This window comes from Pleurodeles waltl, chromosome 10, assembly GCF_031143425.1.
Source record: "Pleurodeles waltl isolate 20211129_DDA chromosome 10, aPleWal1.hap1.20221129, whole genome shotgun sequence".
Taxonomy (NCBI): Eukaryota; Metazoa; Chordata; class Amphibia; order Caudata; family Salamandridae; genus Pleurodeles; species Pleurodeles waltl.
The window spans coordinates 340,924,336-340,946,093 of NC_090449.1; positions in this window are offsets into that span (position 1 = coordinate 340,924,336).

Genomic DNA, 21,758 nt, shown 5'->3' on the forward strand with positions numbered 1-21,758 from the left:
GGACTGACCATAAGCCTATTACTAAATTGTTAACTACAGAAGGTTTATGTAGAGCATCTGCGAGAATAGCTAGACTATCTATGAGACTACAAGATTTCTTATATGAAGTGCAGTATGTTCCTGGGGTAAAAAATTTACCTGCAGATTTTTTAAGTAGAATGTCCTTACCTTTAAGAGAGTTGGATCAACATCCATGGAATGACTGGTGTGTAGCTGGTGTGTTTGATGAGAATACTTTAAGCTCATTGCAAAAAGAAGAATGGATCATGGAGTATGAGAAAGACGAAGGGGGTTATTCTAACTTTGGAGGAGTGTTAATCCGTCCCAAAAGTGACGGTAAAGTGACGGATATACCACCAGCCGTATTACGAGTTCCATAGGATATAATGGACTTGTAATACGGCTGGTGGTAAATCCGTCACTTTTCCGTCACTTTTGGGACGGATTAACACCTCCTCCAAAGTTAGAATAACCCCCGAAGTGTTGAAAGAAGTTAAAAACAAAGTGATGTTCGGCTGGTATAATGTCAAGAAAGTCAAAAGCAGTGATATGTTAAGAGCTTTTTGGGAAGTGAGAGATGAATTGAGCATTGAAGGTGATTTTGTGTGTAGAGGTGGGAAGATTATTCCCCCCTGTGGCATTAGAAATAAACTTATTGCTATTGGACATGAAGGTCATTCAGGAATATCTCGCACCAAAAGAGGAATTAAAGTACTTTATTGGTGGCCAAAAATTGATGTAGAAATTGAGAGATATGTACGTGACTGCATGGAGTGTGAGAATAGTGACAAATCTCAAAAGACACTTAACCCGGCAATTTCTTCTTCAAGTTGTCCTAATATACCATGGGAAGAAGTTGCTTTAGACATTATGGGGGTGATTCTAACTTCGGCGGGCGGCGGAGGCCGCCCGCCGAAGTTCCCCCACCAAAATACCGCTCCGCGGTCGAAAGACCGCTGAGGGTATTTTGGGATTTGCCCTGGGCTGGCGGGCGGCCGCCAAAAGGCCGCCCGCCAGCCCAGGGCAAATCAACCTTCCTACTAAGATGCCGGCTCAGAATTGAGCCGGCGGAGTGGGAAGGTGCGACGGGTGCAGTTGCACCCGTCGCGTATTTCAGTGTCTGCTAGGCAGACACTGAAATACTTTGTGGGGCCCTCTTACGGGGGCCCCTGCCGTGCCCATGCCATTGGCATGGGCATGGCAGGGGCCCCCAGGGGCCCCGCGGCACCCCCTACCGCCATCCTGTTCCTGGCGGGCGAACCGCCAGGAACAGGATGGCGGTAGGGGGTGTCAGAATCCCCCATGGCGGCGCAGCAAGCTGCGCCGCCATGGGGGATTCTAAGGGCAGCGGTAAACCGGCGGGAGACCGCCGGTTTACCCTTTCTGACCGCGGCCAAACCGCCGCGGTCAGAATGCCCTGCGGGGCACCGCCGGTCTGTCGGCGGTGCTCCCGCCGACCCTGGCCCCGGCGGTCTGAGACCGCCGGGGTTAGAATGAGGGCCTATGGGTCCTATTACGTGGCATGATGGGACTTCAAAGTTTATTGTGGTTTTAGTTGATTTGTTTTCAAGGTGGATTGAATTTTCTGTGTTACAAAAAATTTATACCAAGGCAGTGATTAATTTTTTGGAGGAAATATTTTTGAGGGAAGGATTTCCCAGAATTTTATTGACGGACAATGGTGTTTAATTTAAATCTGAGGAAATGAAAACTTTTGCTAAAATGACTGGTATTGAACAAAGGTTTACAGCTTTATATCATCCCAGAGGGAATGCTGTAGTGGAACGTATAAATAGGATTTTCAAGGGCATCATTCAAATTGCAAAGCATGGAAACAAAAGTAATATAGATTCTGAGTTAAGGAAAATGTTATGGGCTTATAGAGTGACACCTCATGAGACAATAGGTCAAAGTCCGTTTGATATAATGCGAGGTAGAATTCCATTTTCGAAGATTAACCCTGGTTGGATGCAAAGAAGCAGACAAGTACTTTGGAGCAAGGAACATGTAAGAAAGTGCATAAAGAATTCACAAGAAAAGAACAAGGAATATTTTAATAATAAATATGGCACTAAAGAAGCACATTTGAATGTGGGAGATTGGGTGAGAGTGAAATCCGTAAGGAAAGTGGCTAAAGGTGAGAGCAAGTTTGGCGAGCCTATAAGAATTAAGAAAGTGATGAGAAATACTGTCATTTTGGATGATGGCAGTGTATGTCACATGAGTCGCGTTGCTATTGCTAAGGCTTGCAAACAACAATTTGTGCAGTATGATTTGCTGGAAGGTAATAATAACAAATATTGGTGGTTGGAGTGTGATATTGATGGTAACAAAGATTCTAGAGTTATTGGGGAATTGGGAGCTAGGGGCTGTCAGGAAGGTGTCCAGACTCGTATTAATATGGGAGAATTTGAATGTAATGTGAATGAGCGTGAACAGAATAAAAATGTAGTTTGTGGTGAAGTGAAGAAAAGTTGTTTCGGCAGGGTTTTGAGAAAACCTAAGGTATTAGAAAATGTTGTGTGTGATTAAATAAAAATATATATATTTATTTATATACATATTATTATTTTATTTTTTTCTTGTTTTTTGGTGTTTTTTTTTAAGTAAAGGGGATGTGTAGTGATGTATTGGTTTGTATGTAAAAGAAGAATGCTATGACATCAGGGGCAGTGGAATGTTGGGGCAGGCTGTGACTGGGGATTGGAATGTTTTCATATGAAAGGTCAGAGTTGTGCCGGTTTGGGGATGGCAAGCTCATGTATCTCTGTCTGTACATTATAACTGGAAATAAACTTTTAAGGAAAGAACAAGAAGAGCCAGTGTACTTACTTCAGGCACCTTCTAACTAAAAACACCTGTTTTCCATCATAATTCTACCAAACCCTACTCCAACAAGTTCCTCCCTCCCCCATTCAGTCATGTATCTTCCATTTTCCTTTCTCTTGTACTCTCCTCTCCTCTGTTCCTCTCTCCTCTTTCTGTTCTTCCTATTTCCTCCCTTTTTCTCCCCTCATTTTCCCACCTTCATTCATTCGGCCACACTTCCCTTCCCCTTCCTCTTTTTCTTCGTCTTCTCCTATCCTTTTCCTGTACTCCCCATTACTCAATTTTTCTTCCCTTACACTTCTGCTTCTTTCCCTTTCCTACTCTCCACAATATCTCCTTCCTTCATCCCCTTACCCTCTATCCATCTTTCCTTTCCCTTCTATTTCCTCTCCTCTCTTCCCCTTCCTTTCTTTTCACCTCCCATCACATCACATCCCTTCCTTTTCTTTAATTTCCTTCAGACAATTTCTTCCATCGTGTTCCTTTCAACCCTCTGCTCTCTGTTCCATTTTCCTTTCCTCAAGTTCCATCCCTTTCCATTCCTTGTCTGCATTCCCTCCACTGCCATTTCCATTGTCTCTCGTTCCCTCTATTTTACTTTCCTTGTTCCTTTCCATTCCTTCTCTCATTTTTCTACACCCTTTTTTGCTAATTCTATCCCTTTCCTTTTGTATTTTTCTTTCACTTTCCCTTTCCCTTTTCCTCTCCCTTCCCCCTTCCATTCCCTTTTACACCCCTTCCAATCCCTTTTATGGCCCTTCCTTTCCTTTCCCCCACTTTCCGTCCTTTGCCTATGATTCTTTTCTTTTAGTTTTCCCTTCTTTCCCTTTCCATTTACCTTTCCTTTAACTGCCATTCTTTTTCTTTCTTTTCCCTTCATTTCAATCCCAGCCACTCATTTCCCTCTCATTCTTTTTCCATTCCTTTTGTTTTCATTCTCTTACCTTACTTTCCATTACCTATATCTTTTCCCCTTCTTTCCTTTCCCTTCCCATCATTTTAATTACATTTCCCTTCCATTCATTTCACCTTCCCTTATCTTATCTTATCTTTCCTTTCCTTTCCCTTCCATTCCCCTTCCCTACCACTTCTTCCTTCCCCTCACATTCCATTCCCTTCCCTTTCTCTTCTTTCCCTTCCCATTTCTCCTCCTTCCATTATCAACTTCTGTTCCTTTGTCTTTTCCTACATTCCTTTTCTTTCTTCTCTTACCTTAACTTCCCTTCCCTTCTAGTCCCTTCTTTTCCTTTCCCTTTTCTATTCCCCTTCCTTCCAATCCTGTTGTCTTGTTCATGTTCCCCATTGCCATTTACTCCTTTCCTTCCCTTCCCTTCCCTTCCCTTCCCTTCCCTTCCCTTTCCTTTCCTTTTCTTCCTTTCCCTTTCCCTTTCCTTTCCTTCACTTCCCTTCCCTTTCGTTCTTCTTCCCTTCTGTTACCTTCCCCTCCTTTCCTTCCATTCCCTCCCCCTTCACTTTCTTCCCCACCCAACCCCTCACATTCCATTCCCTTCTTCTTCTGTCCCTTTCCTAGCCTCCTTCCCTTCTCCCTTCTCTTCTTTTATTGGCGTGAGCCTCACTACAACTCCCGGGATGCAGGTCACTATTTCACTGTGGGCTCACTCACAAGGGGTCCAATGGGGTCCATTTCTTGTGGCACAGCACAACGATTCTTCTGCAGGTTGCAGATGACTGTACCCACAAGTCAGGGGAGTCTGCTTTAGTTTCTGGCATCCACTTGAGTCCCTCTTGCAGGGAGCAATGAGCTTTTGCCACAGGCACACACTGAACACACAGTTCCAGTATATGGTCTCCTCAGGGCACTTAAGTGTCCTGTCTTTGCGCTGTGGCAGAGTCCATAGTCCTGATGTCGGTGACAGTGTCTTCTCTGTGCCTCTTCTTGGATTCAAAGTCAGAACTGAGGTTCTGGCTCAAGGGGAGCTCCTTAAAACCTATTTTAGGGGCTGGCTGTTGAGGGTGGAGGGGACAGTGGTCAGTGAGCTGCTGGTTACCGCGTATAGCCTGCCCCTGCAGTGACAACTTACTGTGGGAGTCCATCACTTTTCTACCAAGAACCTACTAATTCAGGGTTTGCCAAGATTGCAGAACCTTCCTTTGGCTGTACAGATCTCCTAGCCCATTGAAGAGATGTGGCTATCCTTCTGGAGGTATACGCCTCCTGAATATCTATCTTTCCCTCCTGTCGGTCTGGATAGGGGAGGAAAACATTGTCCTCAAATGTGGGACAAGAGATCACGTATCAAGGGCTGCAAAAGGCTTTGAGGCTCACCGCTTTGATTACTGTAAACACTAGCCATTCTGGGGGGGAGGAGGTGTGACCTCCTTCCTGCCTAGGTCTTTTGTCTCCATCCTGTGGATGTGCCAGCACGACTAGCGGGGGGCAGACTCTTGAGTTGGCAGCAAACACTCAGGGAAGCGTGCCAAGGCAAGAGAAAGCTAGTATGTCGATGGGCATCCTCTGAGGACGCCACCTGGGTACATGCTAGGTAAACCCGGGCATGAGAATCATGTTCAGGGTTAAAAAGCACAGTGTTTGACACCAAACATGAAGGAATTCAGTCAGGCCATCATGGAGCTCGACATCTGGGTTTTACCGGGTGCCAGTCCATGTTATCCTATGGACCACCGGTCACTCGTGGTAGCATTACATTTTAAATGCTACCACAGGGACATATATGCTCATGCATATATGTCCACGCTCATAACAGGCTATAGGAGGCCTGCCTTAGCTGTGACTGAGTTGTACTATGGCAGTGAAGGGACTCTGCCTGCACCTGGTCTGGAAAGAGTCACACTTGAGCAGGCAAGCTGCTCGTGCAGGGCTGATATGGCAGCTCTGCTGGCTTTCCTTTTACTCAGGTTACACAGGGTGGCACAATTAGTTCTGCAGTCCTGGTGACCCATTTACCATACCTGCCTGGGGTACCACTGGCACCATTTACCAAGGCCTTACATGGGTGGTAAAATCCTTGCCAACTGGGTTTACCAAATCACAGTACAATTGAAGGGAGACAGCACTGGCACTGAGGTCTGATTAGAAGGCCTCAATGCACTTTTACATCAACAACAGCAGCTTCAAGCAGCAAAAAGTGGGGGTGAACATCCAAAAGAGGACTTTACAACACTTTCCTTTCCTTTCCTTCATTTTCTTTCCAATCTACTTCCCTTCTTTCCTTTCACACCCCTTTCACTTCATGTCCCATCATTTCTCTTCCTCTTCTTTTTATTTCTATTTCTTTCCTTCCCTTCCCCTTTTCTTCTTCCTTTCACATCCCTTCCTTTTTCTGTCTTTCCCTTTCTTTCCATCCTTTTTCTTCCTTCCTTTCCTTTCCCCTCTGTCCCAACTCCTTTCCTTGCTTTCTTTCCCATTTAATTCCCTCCCTTTCCCTTGTCTACTCGTCTGTTCCCTTTCATTCTATTCTGTTCCTTCCCTTCCCTTCCCCTTGTTTCCATCCCCTTCTCTTCCCTTTCGATTCCTTCCACTCCTTCCCTTTCCCTTTCTGTCTCTTCCCCTCCATTCCTGTCCTATGCCCTTTCCTTCATTTCACCCACCCTACTGCTTCCTTTACCTTTGATTCCCCTCCCTTCTGTTCCCTTCTATTCTATTCTATTCTATTCCTTTCCCCTTCTCTTTTTTCCCTTCACATTCTACCCCCTTCCCTTTTTCTTTCCCATCCCTAGTTGTGCCTTCCTTCCGCCTCCTTTTCTTTTCCTTAACTTCCCTTCTTTCCCTTTCCATTCCTTTGCCTTCTTTTCCTTTCCCTTTTTTACTTCGCTTCCTTTCCATTCCCCATGTCTTTGCATTTGTTTCCGTTTCCTTCCCTTTATTTCATTATCCCTTCCGTTCCGTCCTATTTACCTTCCTCTTTGCCTCCTTCCCCTCACTTTACATTCCCTTGCCTTCCTTTAATTCCCTTCCCCTTCTCTCCCTTCCATTTTCTGTTCATTTGCCTTCCCTTCCTTTTCTTTTTCGTTCTTCCCTTCCCTTCTTTTCTTTTCTCTTCCCTTCCCTTCTTTTCCATCCCTTCTTTTCCTTACCATATTTCACGTCCTCTCCGTTCCAATCCCTTTGTGGTTCCCTTCTTTTCCTTCCCTTTTCCCCTTTCCTGTCCTTTCCATTCCTTTCCTTTCCATTCTTTTCTCTTGCTAACTTTTCCCTTCCCTTCTCTTCCTTTACCTTCCATACCCTTTCTTTTCTTTCCCTCATTTTCTTTCCTATTTACTTCCCTTCCCTTCTTTTTCATTCATTCTCTTCTCCTTGTCTCTGTTCCCTTCCTGTCCCTCCCATTCCTTTCCCTTCTTTTTCCATCCTCTTCCTCCTTTCTGTTCCCTTCTCTTCGTTTTTCTTCCCTTCATTTCACCCACCTTTTTCCCCTTCCTTCCTTTCTCTTCCCTCCCTTTGTCCTTCCTCAGTCCTTTCCTTTCCCTACCTTTCCCTCCTTTTTTTATTTCTCTTTCCTTCCCTTTCCTTTCTGTTCCTTACTTTTTCCTATTTACTTCCCTTCCCTTCCCTTCTTTGTGCACCCCTTCCCTTTATTTTCCATAATTTCCTTTCCTTTCCATTCACTTCCTTTTATTTCCCTTTCCGTGATTTCCACTACGTTTCTTTCCCGTCCATCCCAATCTCTTCTCTTTTCTTCCTTTCCCTTCCTCGTGCTTCCCTTGTCTTGCTTTCCTTTCTCTTCTCTTCCTTTCCATTGCTTCCCCTTCCCTTGCTTTTTTCATATTCTTTCCTTTCTCTTCTCTTCCCTCCCCTCCCTTTCCATTCTCTTCCTTTTCTTTTCCTCACTTTCTTTCAATTTACTTCTCTTCCTTTCCCTTGCCTACCTTTCCCATTCTTTTCCTTTTTTACCATTCCTTTCCTTTTCTTGTTTCTATTCTATTCCCTTCTCTTCACTTTCTGTCTTTTCTGTTTCTTTCCCTTCTCCTCCCTTCCCTTCCTTTCCTTTCATTTACATTTCCTTCATTTTCCTTCTGATCGTTTCATTTTCAAGGAAAGGAAGAGATGGAAAGGAAAGAAAAGGAAAGAAAAGAAAAGGGATAGGAAAGGAAATTAAGTGAATGCAAAGGAGGGCCAAGGGGAATAAGGAAGGGAAGGGAGAAAGGGAAGAAGAAGGGGAAGAGGAAGGATTGGGTTGGATAAGGAAAGGGAAAACTGATAAGGGAAATGATTGGAGGGAAAAGGGGACTGAAAAGAAGGAAAAGCAAAGTACATTTCCCTTCCTATGTTCCTTTCCACATTCTCTTTTTTTCCTTTTTTCCATTCATTTCCCTTTCCTCTCTTTTCCTTCTTTCCCTTACCTCTCTTCCCAAATTTCTTTCCTTTCATTTCTTTTTCTTTTCTCTGCACTTCTTTTCACTTTCTTGCCTATTTTCATTGCCCTTTCCCTTTCCTAACTTTTCTTCTCTTCATTTTAGCCACCCTCCCTTTCAATTCCATTCCATTCCATTCCATTTCCCTTCATTTCAGTTCTCTTCCACCTCTCTTTCTTCCCCTCACATCCCATTCCCTTCTTCTTTCCCTTGTCTAGCTCCCCTTTACCTTTTTCCCCTTCCTTGGCATTCCCTTCTCTTCCTTTCCTTTTTCTTCTCTTCCCTTGCTTTCCCTTCTTTCCTTTTCTTCACTTACCTGCTTTTCTTTTATTTGTTTAGCTTCCCTTCCTTTCTATTCCCTTTGTTGATCCCGTCTTACTTTCTTTCCCTTACTTTTTTCTTTTCCCTTACTTTCTTCACTTTTCTTTTCCTTCCCTTCATTTCACCTTCTCTTCCCCTTCCTTTCCCTTCTTTTCTGTTCCTTTCTACTTCTCTTTCTTCTACTCACATTCAATCCCCTTCCTTTCTTCTTCTTTCCCTTTCTTTTCTCGCTATTCCATTTTATCCTCTTTTCTTTTATCTTTCCCTTTTCTTTCCTTCCTTCCCTTTCTTCCCTTTCTTCCCTTTTCTTAATTTCCCTTCATTTCCTTTCTCAGTTCCCTGCCTTTGAAACCCCTTTCCTTTCCCTTTCTGTCCTTTCTCTTCCCTCCCCTTTGTCCTTCTCTTCCTTTCCTTGCCATCACTTCCCTTCCCTGTCTATCCCTTTCTTCCTTTTCCTTCACTTCCCCTCTTTATCTTAATTCCACTTGACCCCCTTCCCTTCATTCCCGTTCCGTTCTTTTCCCTTCCCTTATTTTTATTTTCTCCATCTTTTCCTTCACTTCCCTTGCATTGAGAAAGTAATGTAGGGGAAATTAAAAGCAATGAAAAGGAAAGGAGGGGAAAGGAAAGGAAGGGGAAGAGCAAGGGAAATGAATGAACGAGCATGGAAGGAAAGTGAAGGGATAGGAAAGGGAGGGGAGGGAAAAGAGGGGAAGGGAATGAGACAGATGAGAAAGGAAAGGGAGGGTGAGGAGGCAGATAGAAAGTATGTGAATGGAAAGGAAGGGGATAATAAGGGACAGACAGTAATGATAAGAAAGGAAGGGAAGGCAAGGGAATGAAAGCGAAGGGGACAGAAGGAAGGGCATGGAAGGGAATGGAAGGCAATACAATGGAATGGCAAGTGGAAAGGAAAGGGGAAGGAAGGGAATGAAAGCTAAGGTGAGGAAATAGAGGGGACGGGTTGAGAGGTCAAAGGGGAGGAGAAAAGGGAAAGGAACATGAAAAAAGGGAAGGAAAAGGAAGTGGAAGGGAAGGGAATGAAAGTGAGAGAAAAGAAAGACAAGAAAATGCAATGGCAATGTATTGTGGCTATACTAGCACATCCAAGAGCTCGATTACAGTAAGATGTTGTTGCTTGCAATGTTCAGACTTTTTTGGGTATATTTATTACATCCTTGAATATCAAGTTTGCAATAATCAATACTTGTTAAATGTCTCATTTATTTTAACCAATGCTTGTTGATTATGCATATTGTATTCCACCTGCTCTAACTGTAACTGCTAAAACATGTGCTCTTCACAATGTGATCTGTATTGAACAGGTGCCACAATCAGGAGGATAATTGCTCATTTTCTTAACAAGCAACCAACTGCTTTTCCACCTGCTCCAACTGTAACTGCCAAAACATGTGCTCTGCACAATGTGATCTGTATTGAACATGTGCCACAATCAGGAGGATAATTGCTCATGTCCTTATTGCTCATGTCCTTAACAAGCAATCAAATGCAAAAAAGCACATGTGCACATTTGATTATTTAAGGATGCTTGTGAGTCTGCAGCCTTGCTCGGCTTTGTACCTATTGCTCTGCTCACCTGTTTCCTGTCAAGTCAAGTTCCTTGTCCTCCAGCCTGCCTCCAGTAGTGTTCCAGTGCAAGTCAAGTTCCTTGTTTGTCATCCTGCCTCCGGTTGAGGGCCAGTGTTCCTCGTTCTCCGACCAGCTTCCAGTCGTGTTCCAGCATTTCTCATCCTCTAGACAGCCTCCAGTCCTTTTCCAGCGATCCTCACCCTCTTGACGGCTTCCTGCAGAGTACCGGCTCTCCTCTTCCGTCTTCTGCCGATAATCCCATATTTCCTGTAAATAAGAGAAAAAAATAAAGGTGTCAGAGTCACCAGATCCTCGGGGTCCGCGCACGTTCCCAACACGTCCACCACTGAACAGCTCCAATACTCTGATAGCTAAATCACAGAGGCTAAGAGAGTTCAAGAGGGGAAGAGGGGATTAGGAAGGGAAACAGCTGGGAAGGAGACCTGTAATAAGAAAAAGGTTAGAACACACAATATGAAAATTATATCTCCTGAAATCAATACTAGACTATGATTCTAAGGATAGTCATTCTGAAAACATGAACAATCTAAGAATTAAATTAAAAATGACTAAGTTTCAAGATGGCCGAATACCTGTAAGGGAATCAAGATGGATTAAATGAAAACTTTCTTATTCAAGTACTTTCCTTTACATGAGAATCAGAAAAAACATTCTGACTAAATTTTAAACCAGTCATATTAATCCTTTTTTGAGAATGCATACTAGGACCATACAATATTGCATCTAGAAACTCTGATCTTCTGTGTACTCTTAAAATGTTTCAACACAAATTGCGCATATTGTAGATTTATATATATATGTATAGTAAACACCATAAAAGGATTGTGCACCATGAATAACACAATATGGATTCAGGAAAAACAAATCACATAACTTGTTAACTCGAATATTACATGATAAATATCTTAGAATAGTGGCATACAATAAACAACATGAATTAAACTTGAGGAGAGAATCGTGCGTCTTGCTGATTCGAGTATCACCATGTAAAAAGCCAAGAAATGGTTGTACGCAATGAATATCAAACTCAAATCATCATTAAACGAATCGTGCGTCTTGCCGATTCGTAAACCACCATGTAAATGCCAAGCACTAACAGCTCACAATGAATAACAAGATCAAAGTACAATGAAACGAATCGCGCGTCTTTTGCCGATTCTTAAGCCACCATGTAAATGTCAAGAAATGGTAGCGCAATGAACAACAAAGTTAAAACACCATAAAACGAAGCGCGCGTCTTGCCGATTCTTAAGCCACCATGTAAATGTCAAGAAATGGTAGCGCGCAATGAATAACAAAGTTAAAACACCATAAAACGAATCGCGCGTCTTGCCGATTCTTAAGCCACCATGCAACTGTCAAGAAATGGTAGCGTGGAATGAATAACAAGATTAAATTATCATGAAACAAATCGCGCCTCTTGCCGATTCGCAAGTCACCCTGCAAATGTCACAAACACTCAAGCGCATATTTCACACGCGCAAAGTACTCTGTCAAATCATCAAAGAATTAGGCTCAAGAACATGAGACTTCTCGATAACGACGTTGGGAGGCCAGCCAAATCACCGTCTTACCGCCCAGAACAAGGATCTCCTAATGAAGAATTAAAGTCAGATGTCTGGAAGATCAAATAGGCCACCGGGCCAGGAGCTCAGGAAGAAGCTGCTGCTCTGCACCGGGACCTCTGAATAGTGAGCACTTGGAGCTGGGCTGGCTCCTTTTTATAGAGTCTTGGCCCAGCCCACAACCACACCCAAGCATGTTGCAGGGAAAGTCTCTAGAAGGCCCTGGAAAGGGACCACACCCTAACACACTCTGAAAGCCTGCAGCAATACATTGCAAATGAACAGCATTTGTAAGCACATTAAAAATAAGTCTTCAGGATTGAACTCTGCAATGCAAAAGGTTAAACAACAACATATCAGCACAATGCATAATTTACGTTGTTTTGAGAGTGCTGGGTTTTTGCATTCTAGTCTCCAATAGAGCACGCACTGCCCTGGTGTTGACAAAAGGTAAAAAAAACAGTTTGGGTTCTTCTGAAATTTTCAAGCAAGTAACTTCATTTCAAGGTAAAGAAAGATTATTTGCTTAAATGAAACAAAACAGACCTCTGTCTTTTACAACATTTATTGCAATAAGAACTAGCATGAGTTATTGTTTGAGTGGGAATCCAAGATACCACTAAACAGACGTTAAAGAAAGACATATTACCTGTAACAAGTGCTCCCCTGAGAATTAGGAGATTGGAAATAGAGCAATTTATCAAAACTATTGTTGGCAAGAGATTACAACAGAACACAAAGCAGTACTTCAGTCAAGTTGATTGTTTTTGAATTTGGACATTGCTTCAGAGACTCTCCAATATTTTTTAAAAAGAGGAAGAGACTTGTTCAGCCTTACAGAAAGGTATGCAAAAATGTGCCAGCAATAACTGGCATTATGCAATGTACAATAGTTTATGCAAGTTCAATGTATTAATGAGGTAATTCGTTTGTAGCCCAAAATCCTAAAAAACAAGAACGCAGTATTTTGAGAAATCAGAGATCCTGACACCCAACATAACACGAAGTCCAGGGTCCAGCAGTCCAATTTATCAAAACTATTGTTGGCAAGAGATTACGCCAGAACACAAAGAAGTACTTCAGTCAAGTTGATTGTTTTTGAGTTTGGAAATTGCTTCAGAGACTCTCAAATATTTTTAAAAAAGAGGAAGAGACTTGTTCAGCCTTACAGAAAGGTACGCAAAAATGTGTCAGCAATAACTGGTATTATGCAATGTACAATAGTTTATGCAAGTTCAATGTATTAATGAGGTAATTCTTTTGTAGCCCAAAATCCTAAAAAACAAGGACCCGGTATTTTGAGAAATCAGAGATCCTGACACCCAACACGACACGAAGTCCAGGTTCCAGCAGTCCGATTCTGCAGTCCATGAAATAGAAGCTGGTATTTTCTCTTTTTCTCTTCCCAAAACCCCCTTCCCCTTGAGGACTTGCAAGAGGGCAATATACTCTTCATTGCGGTCACGTTAGTCCTCACTGGGATTTGGAAATTGTCATCCGCCAATCGGAACACCTAGAATTCAGGTGAGTGGCTCGCACAGAACACAATGAATTTCCCTCCCATTCCACTACCGTTCCTTGCTAATCTATCCTTTCTCTTTTACCCATTCCTTTAATTTGCCTTGCCTTCCTTTCCTTTTCATTTCCACCCTTCTCTTCCTTTACATTTCCTTTCCTTTCCCAATTTTCACTTCCCTTTATTTTCATTCCCTTCTCATTCCCATCCTTTCCTTTCCCTCTCTGTTCCCTTCCCCCTTCCCCCTCTCCCTCTTTCATTCAAATTACATTCTTGCCTTTCCTCTTCTTTCCCTTCCCATTTTCTCCTTTCTATTTTTCACTTTCATTCTTTTGCCTTGCCTTCTTTTCCTTTTTCTTTCTTCCATTCCCTTCCATTCTCTTCCCTTTCTTTTCAGTCTGCTTTTTCCTTTTTCACTCCCCCTCCTTCCAATCCTTTTGCCTTTCCATTCTTTCATTTTCCTTCCTTTCCCTTCCCTTCAATTTGTCCTTTCCTTTCCTTCCCTTCCCTTTCCAGTTTTCTAGTTTTTGTGCATGCACTCCCTTGCTTTCCTTTGCATTGGGAAAGCAATATAAGGGCAATTACTGAAGAGAAAGTGAAATGAAGAGAAGAGAAAAGAATGAAAAGGAATGAATGGGAATGGAATTGAGGGAAAGGGAGGTAAGGGAAGTGAAAAGAGGGGAAGAGAAAGGAAAGGAAGGGAAAGGGATGGGAAAAGAAGAGAAAGGAAGGGAAGGGAAAGGGAAGGGAAGTGGAAGGGGAAGGGAGGGAGAGGAGGGGTATGAAAAGGAAGGGATCGGAAAGGAAGGCAAGGCAAAGGGTGAGACAATGGGTTCTGCCCTTCTAATCTGCCTCAATGTTTTACTTTCTGATTACCTGATTTTTGACCTTTTACTGTAGGGGTGCCTCATAACTGGTGACTCACCCACGGTAAACTCATGGAAAATGGACTGTGTATGTCTACCACCAGTGTCTGCCCTTGTAAGATAAGGAAGCTGCAAAGTAGCAAGGTTGAAGGCCACTTGGCTGGTTATATGTGAGTGCGTGTGCCCTTGTGTGCACACAGGTAAGGACTGCACATGGGAAACTCCTGTCATTAGTAACCTGGTAATTGGGCACATGTAGCCTGGTGCAGAGGAGACTCTGGAGGATTGGATATTGACCTGAGTGGACTCTAACTTGGTGGGGAGCTGGACTACACTTTCCACAATGCACTGGACCACTTGCTTTTGGGTGATCCCTCAGAGGGCCCAACAGCCAATACTTCTTCTGTTCCGATATGAGCTTTTTACATGCCGTGGGCAGGGGACTAGTGCCTCTGTTGCAAGGGAGTCCAGTCTTACATTTGGCACACAAAGGGCTCCCTCTTGCAGGGGGAATTGTCTTTGGTCCAGGACGAGCCGCAGTTCCAGGAAGGTTGCCACAAGTTCAATTTATCACACCTTTGGTTTGTGCAGGTTCCTGTTGTTGTCGCTGCGGGACTTCTCTTGTCCTTTCTTCCCAGGTTTTTGCAGATCTGAGGTTCTGGTGTTAAAGGTGTCCCTTAAATCCTGGATTTAGGGATGATAGGGGTGTGTGCGCAAGTAGCCAATGGGCTATTAGCCCCAGCGGCCAATCCACTAATGAGATGACTACATCCGGTGGGTTGTGGTACCTTTTCTATGATGAACCATCTAGTTTGCCACTTTTTAAGATGGAAAAAATCTTCCTCAGTTTTATAGACCGGGCTGCCCACCCTAGAGGTGTGGCTTGCCTTCTGGGAGAGCACGCCTCCTGACTTACTAATTTTCCCCACCTGCCCAGGTGCAAATGTGCCTGGGGGTAGGGGGATTGTTTTGTCCTCCACTGGGGGATGGCCTGCTTGCATATCAGAGGCGAGTGCCCTTTGAAGCTCACCACCTTGATGTTCCACTTCACTAGCCTTCCTGGTAGGGAGGGAGATGTGATATCCTTCCCATCCAGGCCCTGACTCCTTCTGCCCAGGGGGTCAGAATTCTGTCTCAGCTGCAGAAGCTGCGAGCTGGCAGCCAGAGCAAAGTAAAACTGGAGCATTTCAGTGGGCAACCTCTCAGGTAGTCTCTGGGTCCATGCCAAATCACCCTCAACACGAGATTCATGCCATGGGTGAGAAGACACCTTGTTTGATACCAAACAAGACCCATTTTGGCAGTACCATAATGGAGCTGGCGACCTCGGGTTTGCCCAGGTGCCAGCCCAACATCATCCTATGGACTGTTGTTGACTTATAGTAGCTTTTAATGGAAAGGCCACTACAGGGACATATAAGCCTGCACTTTAGTATAATGCACCCTGCCTTCTGGGGTCAGGAGGCCTTCCTTAGGGGTGACTGACATATATTAAAGACAGTGCTTGGACTGTGCCACACATGGTGTGACCACAGTGGAGTTCAAGCAGTTTGCACAGCATTTGCAGTCAGCAATGGCAGTCCTGCTGTCAGTAGTTTACTTGGGTGGTCAGGGTGGCACAAACACTGCTTCTGGCCCTGGTGACCCCTTGAACACCCTTGCCCTGGGCACCACTGGTAACATGCCCTAGGTGCTTATAAGGTGGTCAAAGTACTTGCCAGTTGGGGATCCCATTTCACATATACCAATTTAGGGCTAGAGCACTGGCACTGGAGCCTGTTTAGCAGGGGCCAGTGCAATTTCAGAGACATAACCAACAGCAGCTAGAGCTCAAAATGTGAGGGTGACCACCCAAAAAGGCAGTTTCCTACAGAATAAATCATCTGCATTAATCAGCTATCACACTGTATGAGAGATGGGTCTGCCAAAGCCCACTGAGGGAGCCCAGACCTCTGGAGCCAGCACAGGAGGGAACTCCCTTCGAAGATTTGGTGGGAAAGGTCCTGGCAGTGACATCAGCGAGGGGCAGTGCTGCGGCCCCCAGAGCAGATGTGACTAGTGACTCTTGAGTGTTGCCATTTGAAATGTCCCAGCAGGCTGTGCAGGAAGGTTGGGACAGGGGCCGGCAGGTGATGTGGCACCCCTGACAGGCTAGAGGTGGCTCGTTTCTGGAACCTTCCACCCTCACTTAAAAGGTCTTGTGCAAGTGGGAGAGCTCGCTTTTGGTTGTGATGTTTTACTGCCACTGGGACTGGAGATGGCAGCCATGGACAACTGGTAGAATGAACCCCCTGATATCCATCTGGACTAAGGACTCTGACTACAGATCACCCAGGACCAGTGGCGTTCTCCCCAGAAACAGGGAAGCTGATCCCTTTACGCCCATAGAGACTAGTTGGGTAAATACTTGGCTTCTTCACCAAGGAGGAGAGAAGCCACAGAGGAAGGAAAGGACAAATGCTAGTGCTGAGAGTCAGTGGAACCAGTCCCCTGCAAAGTTCACCACGTTAAAGGCTGGAAGGCCTGAGGAAAATGTTGTAGGTGAATAGGGCTCACCACTCGGAGCAAAATGAGCCCAAAAGCTTGCAAAATACCCCAACAAGGCCCAAGATATAAGCAGGAGAAGGAGTTTGACCTTTGACACCTAGCTCAAGCACAGACAGCGTTCAGCTCCACTGCAGCTTTGAAAAATGCCCGCAGGATGGGCCAGATGCCAGGGGTTGCCACATAGGATAGATGTGAGACTTGGCACTGGAAGGGAACATGTGTGGGGCCCACTCCCCACAGCTCCAAGGGCACTTGGATCCCAATCCCCGGGTCTGATTTTCATCATGGGGTACTGGGATCCCCAACTCTGGACCCCCATCATGCCAAAGGAGGCAGGGAGCGAAGCCCCACCCCCACCTACTGCTAGGGGACAGAGACACCCAACTCTGAGACCCACAGGAGGAGTGGTGACGGGGAGCACCATTGCGCAGCCTCTGAGTAGTGGTCAGTCTGCCTCAGCTCCCCATGACAAAGGCTAGTGGAAGCAGGCAGCCACCACAGTAGGAAACTCTCTGCTCACAGGAGTGGGCAGGAGAGGAGAATGCTGATGGCTCTGTGGACATCATAGACAAAAAAAGGAAAAGAGAAAATGCAGTGCAGCGCATGGCCATGTGGCACAGCATGAACAAGCGGCCATAGCTGCTCTTCATAAATTCAAGACTTCCCCGAAAGAGCACCCCATAATGCCCTGCAAGGCAGCCTTTGTGGCATAAAAATCAAAATGGGATGGTTTTAGGGCAGTAGGAGCCCTACCAACTGATGCAGGAGGGCATGGGGGCTACAGGAAGGCAGAAGGTCCCTCAGTGGAAAACCAATGAAGTGCTGCCCTAAGTCTGAAGGGTCAAAGGAACTGTGAGCAATCCTGGATTCTCTCCCATTTTTTTATACTTCCTAGGCTGGAACACGTGCTCCACAGTTGGGACTGGACTTAAAGGGGTAGAGTGTAGGAGGAAGGGGAGGGGAAGAAGAAGAGGATAGGAAAGAAAATGAGTGAAAGAAAGTAAAGGGAATGGAAAGGAAAGGAATTCCCTCATTTTTTCAGAAATTGAAAATATATTGGGTGCCCCAATCTTCATAAAGATAAATAAGAACATTCCCAAAGTATGGTTAATTAATGCCGTGTACAGACAGGGTAGGCCTTTGAGTCTGTCCTCTGTAGACCTGCAGTTTACGTCTGAGGGATGGTGGTACCTTTAGCAACCTCAAATCATTGACGCAGGTGGGGATTAGCAAACACTTCTGCATGTTAAACATATGCACTTTCTTTATTTTTAAGTATCTTTATGTTGTTTGTTGCACAGTTTGTCTACCAAAGATTTTCAGGGCTCGGCTTGTGCATGGGATATTAGAGCCCAGCAAGACCTTGCCTCAGCTCTGGCTCAGCTTTCCCTTTAACTGGGTAGCTCGCCCAACGCTGTATGTATGTGTGCTATGGTTTGAAAGGCCTGTGGTTCTGAAGTGTCTAGCAACGGAAGGCTTCCAGCGACCACTCTTGGGTCTCCCCCCTGCAGCAGTGAAGGGGTGAGGGCAGATACAGCAGGAGAGGACAAGAGATAAAGAGAGCAGCAGTAGTGACAGTTGACCACCACTCTTGTGGAAATGGGATTCGGCCTCCTTAAGAACATGTAGGCACCAATGTTTTTTTTACAATTTGATGACTGCTTGCTACCCATCCGCTAAACGGTTTCGGTGCCTTGTCTGGCGTGTGAAGTACTAAATAAATGAAGCTGCAATAGAATTGGCTGACACATGTCTTCGTTTAGGCGTGCGAACAGGTAAAAGTGAACATAACGAAGCACGGAACAGCAGTTGCCATAAACTGATAAGGTGGTCTCAGCACAGGAATTTTTGAGGATTTTCATGGTTCCAGACAAACAATATTATGCCTGATCAAGATATCTTAAGCCACTAACACTTCATTAAAAAAATAAACTTTGGGATTTTTATGGTAAATTATCATCTCGAAGAAAGTATCTTAACCTTTCTTGAAGAAACAACCTGAGGATCTGTTATGCCTCATTTCAAATGGCTAAGATTAGCTGTGGCCTGTTGCCAGATTTAAAATGTGCAACAGTAAATCATCTGGGGTAGAAGCAAGGAAGCTTGTTCTCGTTACAAACATGCAAAGCATGGAAGCCTTAGCCAAGAAAAAAGGACAATCAACAACCATCCAGAATTCAGAAAAGCAAAAAAACCTTGGCTACTGCCAAAATATGACTCAAGATCCTAAACCGTACCTCCTGCACTAATTGAGCTAACGACAATCACAGTACAGTATGAGGAGCTGACTAGTGCAACCCCTGACTGTATGGATCAAAATCCTATTTATTTTACCTCAGTGTAAAACACAGTTATGAACACAATGGCACTGGATGGACCAAAACTACAAGATAGCTTCTCTGGTACTCAGCAGAGCCATGATGACATACTACGTCTTCCTCCCGAATCAAAGAAACCTTGCGTTGTCCCTTAATTGAAAAAAAACATCTTTGAACTGTGAGAATCTAGACAACCATAGGACGATTGTATTGCTTCATATTTAATCAAACTGTTGTAATGTAGCATGTTCAATCAACTTTCTAAGTTCCAAGTCATATCACAAGGCATGTATTTCCTTCCATTAAGGACAAGTGCTATATGCATTTTTTATTACAATATATGAGTTTTAGTTGTTAGTTTTGATGGAACATCCAAGCAGCTTTTTAACTTCTAAAAGGCACAGGCAGAACTCATGTTTAAGTAATATGGAAATAGCAGGCCAGATGTATGAAGCATTTATGCGTCGCAAATGGCCCAATTTGCAGAATCAAACCTTTTGTGATCGCAAAAATGCATTTTCATCTGTACAAACCACGAACTTTGATTTGGTAATAAGTTACAGCAGTGGTTCCCAAACTGTGCGCCGCGGCACCCCGGTGCGCCATTAGAAGTTGCAAGGGGCGCCACGTACATTTTGGAAACATGACAGGAACAATTTAAAAGATTTATGTGCAGTTTATAAATTATCTCTTAGGACGAGGTAAACAGTCTTTTGCGGCGAGTAACTAATTTGGCATTTCACGTGGGGGAATTACACAATCAGAGCCTTCGCTTCTAAGGCGTTGCAAGGAGTGCAGCAATTGCGAAGACAGCAGTGTGATCAGGCCATGCTCATTGAAGTGCGCACATCCAACGTGTTTCCCTGAAGTTCCTTGTCGAATTTAGGAAAATCAGGTAAGTATTATTATAATAATTAGGAGAATCTAGAGTGAGAGATAGGGCACGACAAGACCGGAGATTTCAGGAATGCTCAGAAAATTCTCCTAACCAGCACCGGTGTGGTAATTAAATGGGGCTCCTCTTATCCTGCGCTTCATCTAGGCGGCTTTGATAACAGTGTTTACAGAGTCTTATAAACGACAGAATTATTTACAATGATCCAGTTTCTGCTTCACAAAACCATTCCCCCCGTCCGAAAAACAGGAAAATAGTTTATTTGGAATGAACCGAGTTAATTTGCTAGGAGAAGTCAGGGTCAAGTTGCGTGCACTCCACGGCCTTGCAGGGGAGATTTATGATGCACCATTGATGTTAAAGAAAATTCTTAATTTTTGTAGCATGTCGCTAAATACAATCACATTTACATATTTACATTTTTATTACTGAATGGTTTGCGCCCAAAAAAGAGACAGTAGTATGAACTTTTATGTAATAGGGCTATTTTTACTGATTTTAAGTATAACTACTGGAGCACATGATCTGTTTCCATGCCTCTGCATTTATTTTGTTGAACTACAAAAAACAGAAATGAGTTATTTCAGTGTCGGCCAATCTGGTTGGTCATGACGCCCTTTTCTCAATATAAAGCACACCTTTCCTTTTTTCCCCATTTGTGTTTAAAAAATGCTATTTAAATTGTCCAAAATAAATTATAGGCCGACAGTCCTCCCTTACTTGCATGCCAAAATCAGATTACTTACTGAGTCTTGCTGTCAAGGAAAGGCAATTTTCATTGGGAGGCCAGAAAAACGGCTATGGGAGGTACAGACCGAGTGGAACTTGGAAAGCACAGTTTTCAAAAGCTGAAGGCTTTGAAATAATTTAGAAACTGCAGAGTGTGAGTGTGAACGACAGTGCTTAATTTGTAAATAAAAATGTGCTGGTGCCCAAAGCCCTCCTCTTAAACATGTGGCTGCTGCAATTAAAAGTGGGAAAATGGAATACTGAGGCAGTGTAATCCTGAAGCCATCTCAAGCCTCTTCAATGATTTTAAAGCCACTCCCTGCCCCTTCAGCTCACTCTTGCAGCTTTCTGTTTTCTCCCATTGTGACATTATTTTGTTTTTCTCTTTTCCTCAGTCTTTCCCATATGTGTCTTATGTGTCTTTTGCTCCCAGTAAATGCTTGAGGCAGAAAAATAAGTGACGGCCCTCAAAAATAAGTGCTGGTGCTGTGCAGCGGAAACAAGCACAAATTAAGCACTGATGAATGATCAAGTACTGTTGCTAATTCATGGAAACATTTTTGGCCCTTAATATTGTATTGTTTCTGACTTAACTGAATTGAAAAAAAATCTTAAAGTAAACAACTTATATTTTTATTTTGTTACCAATACCTTCATCGTCTTCATCCCAATTATTTGGAGGGAGAAAAATTGAAGTTCTCCCGAGGCTGGGCTTACATCGCCTACCCGAATAAAAGTGACATAATGGGGAGCCGCGGGCAATGGCCAATAAAGGTGAAGGGAGCCGCGTGTCGAAAACGTTTGGGAACCACTGCGATAGGCCAAATATCGGGAGGTACACAATTAGTCAGATCTAATTCCACTACTCCCTGGGTGGAGGCAGGGATAGAGATAGTGGGGGACTGCTTTGAGGAAGGCGTCTTGATGTCATTTGATGCTATTATGGATCTTACTTGGTTGGGATCGGGACATTTTATCACTTACCACGCTATACGCCATCTAATTAAAGTTGCATGGGCTCAAGGTGATCAGGAGCCCAAGAGTTCTCCCGCCCTAAACATGATGTTATCAGACAGTGGTTCCAAAAAAGTTCTTACTAATTTATATAGAGTATTGTCGAGCACTGATGATATACAACCAGAGGCAGCACTTCACAGATGGAACTCGGACCTTTCCGAACCTCTGACATCCGAACAGTGGACTTAGGCTCTCCTGCAAGTGAAGAAAGTG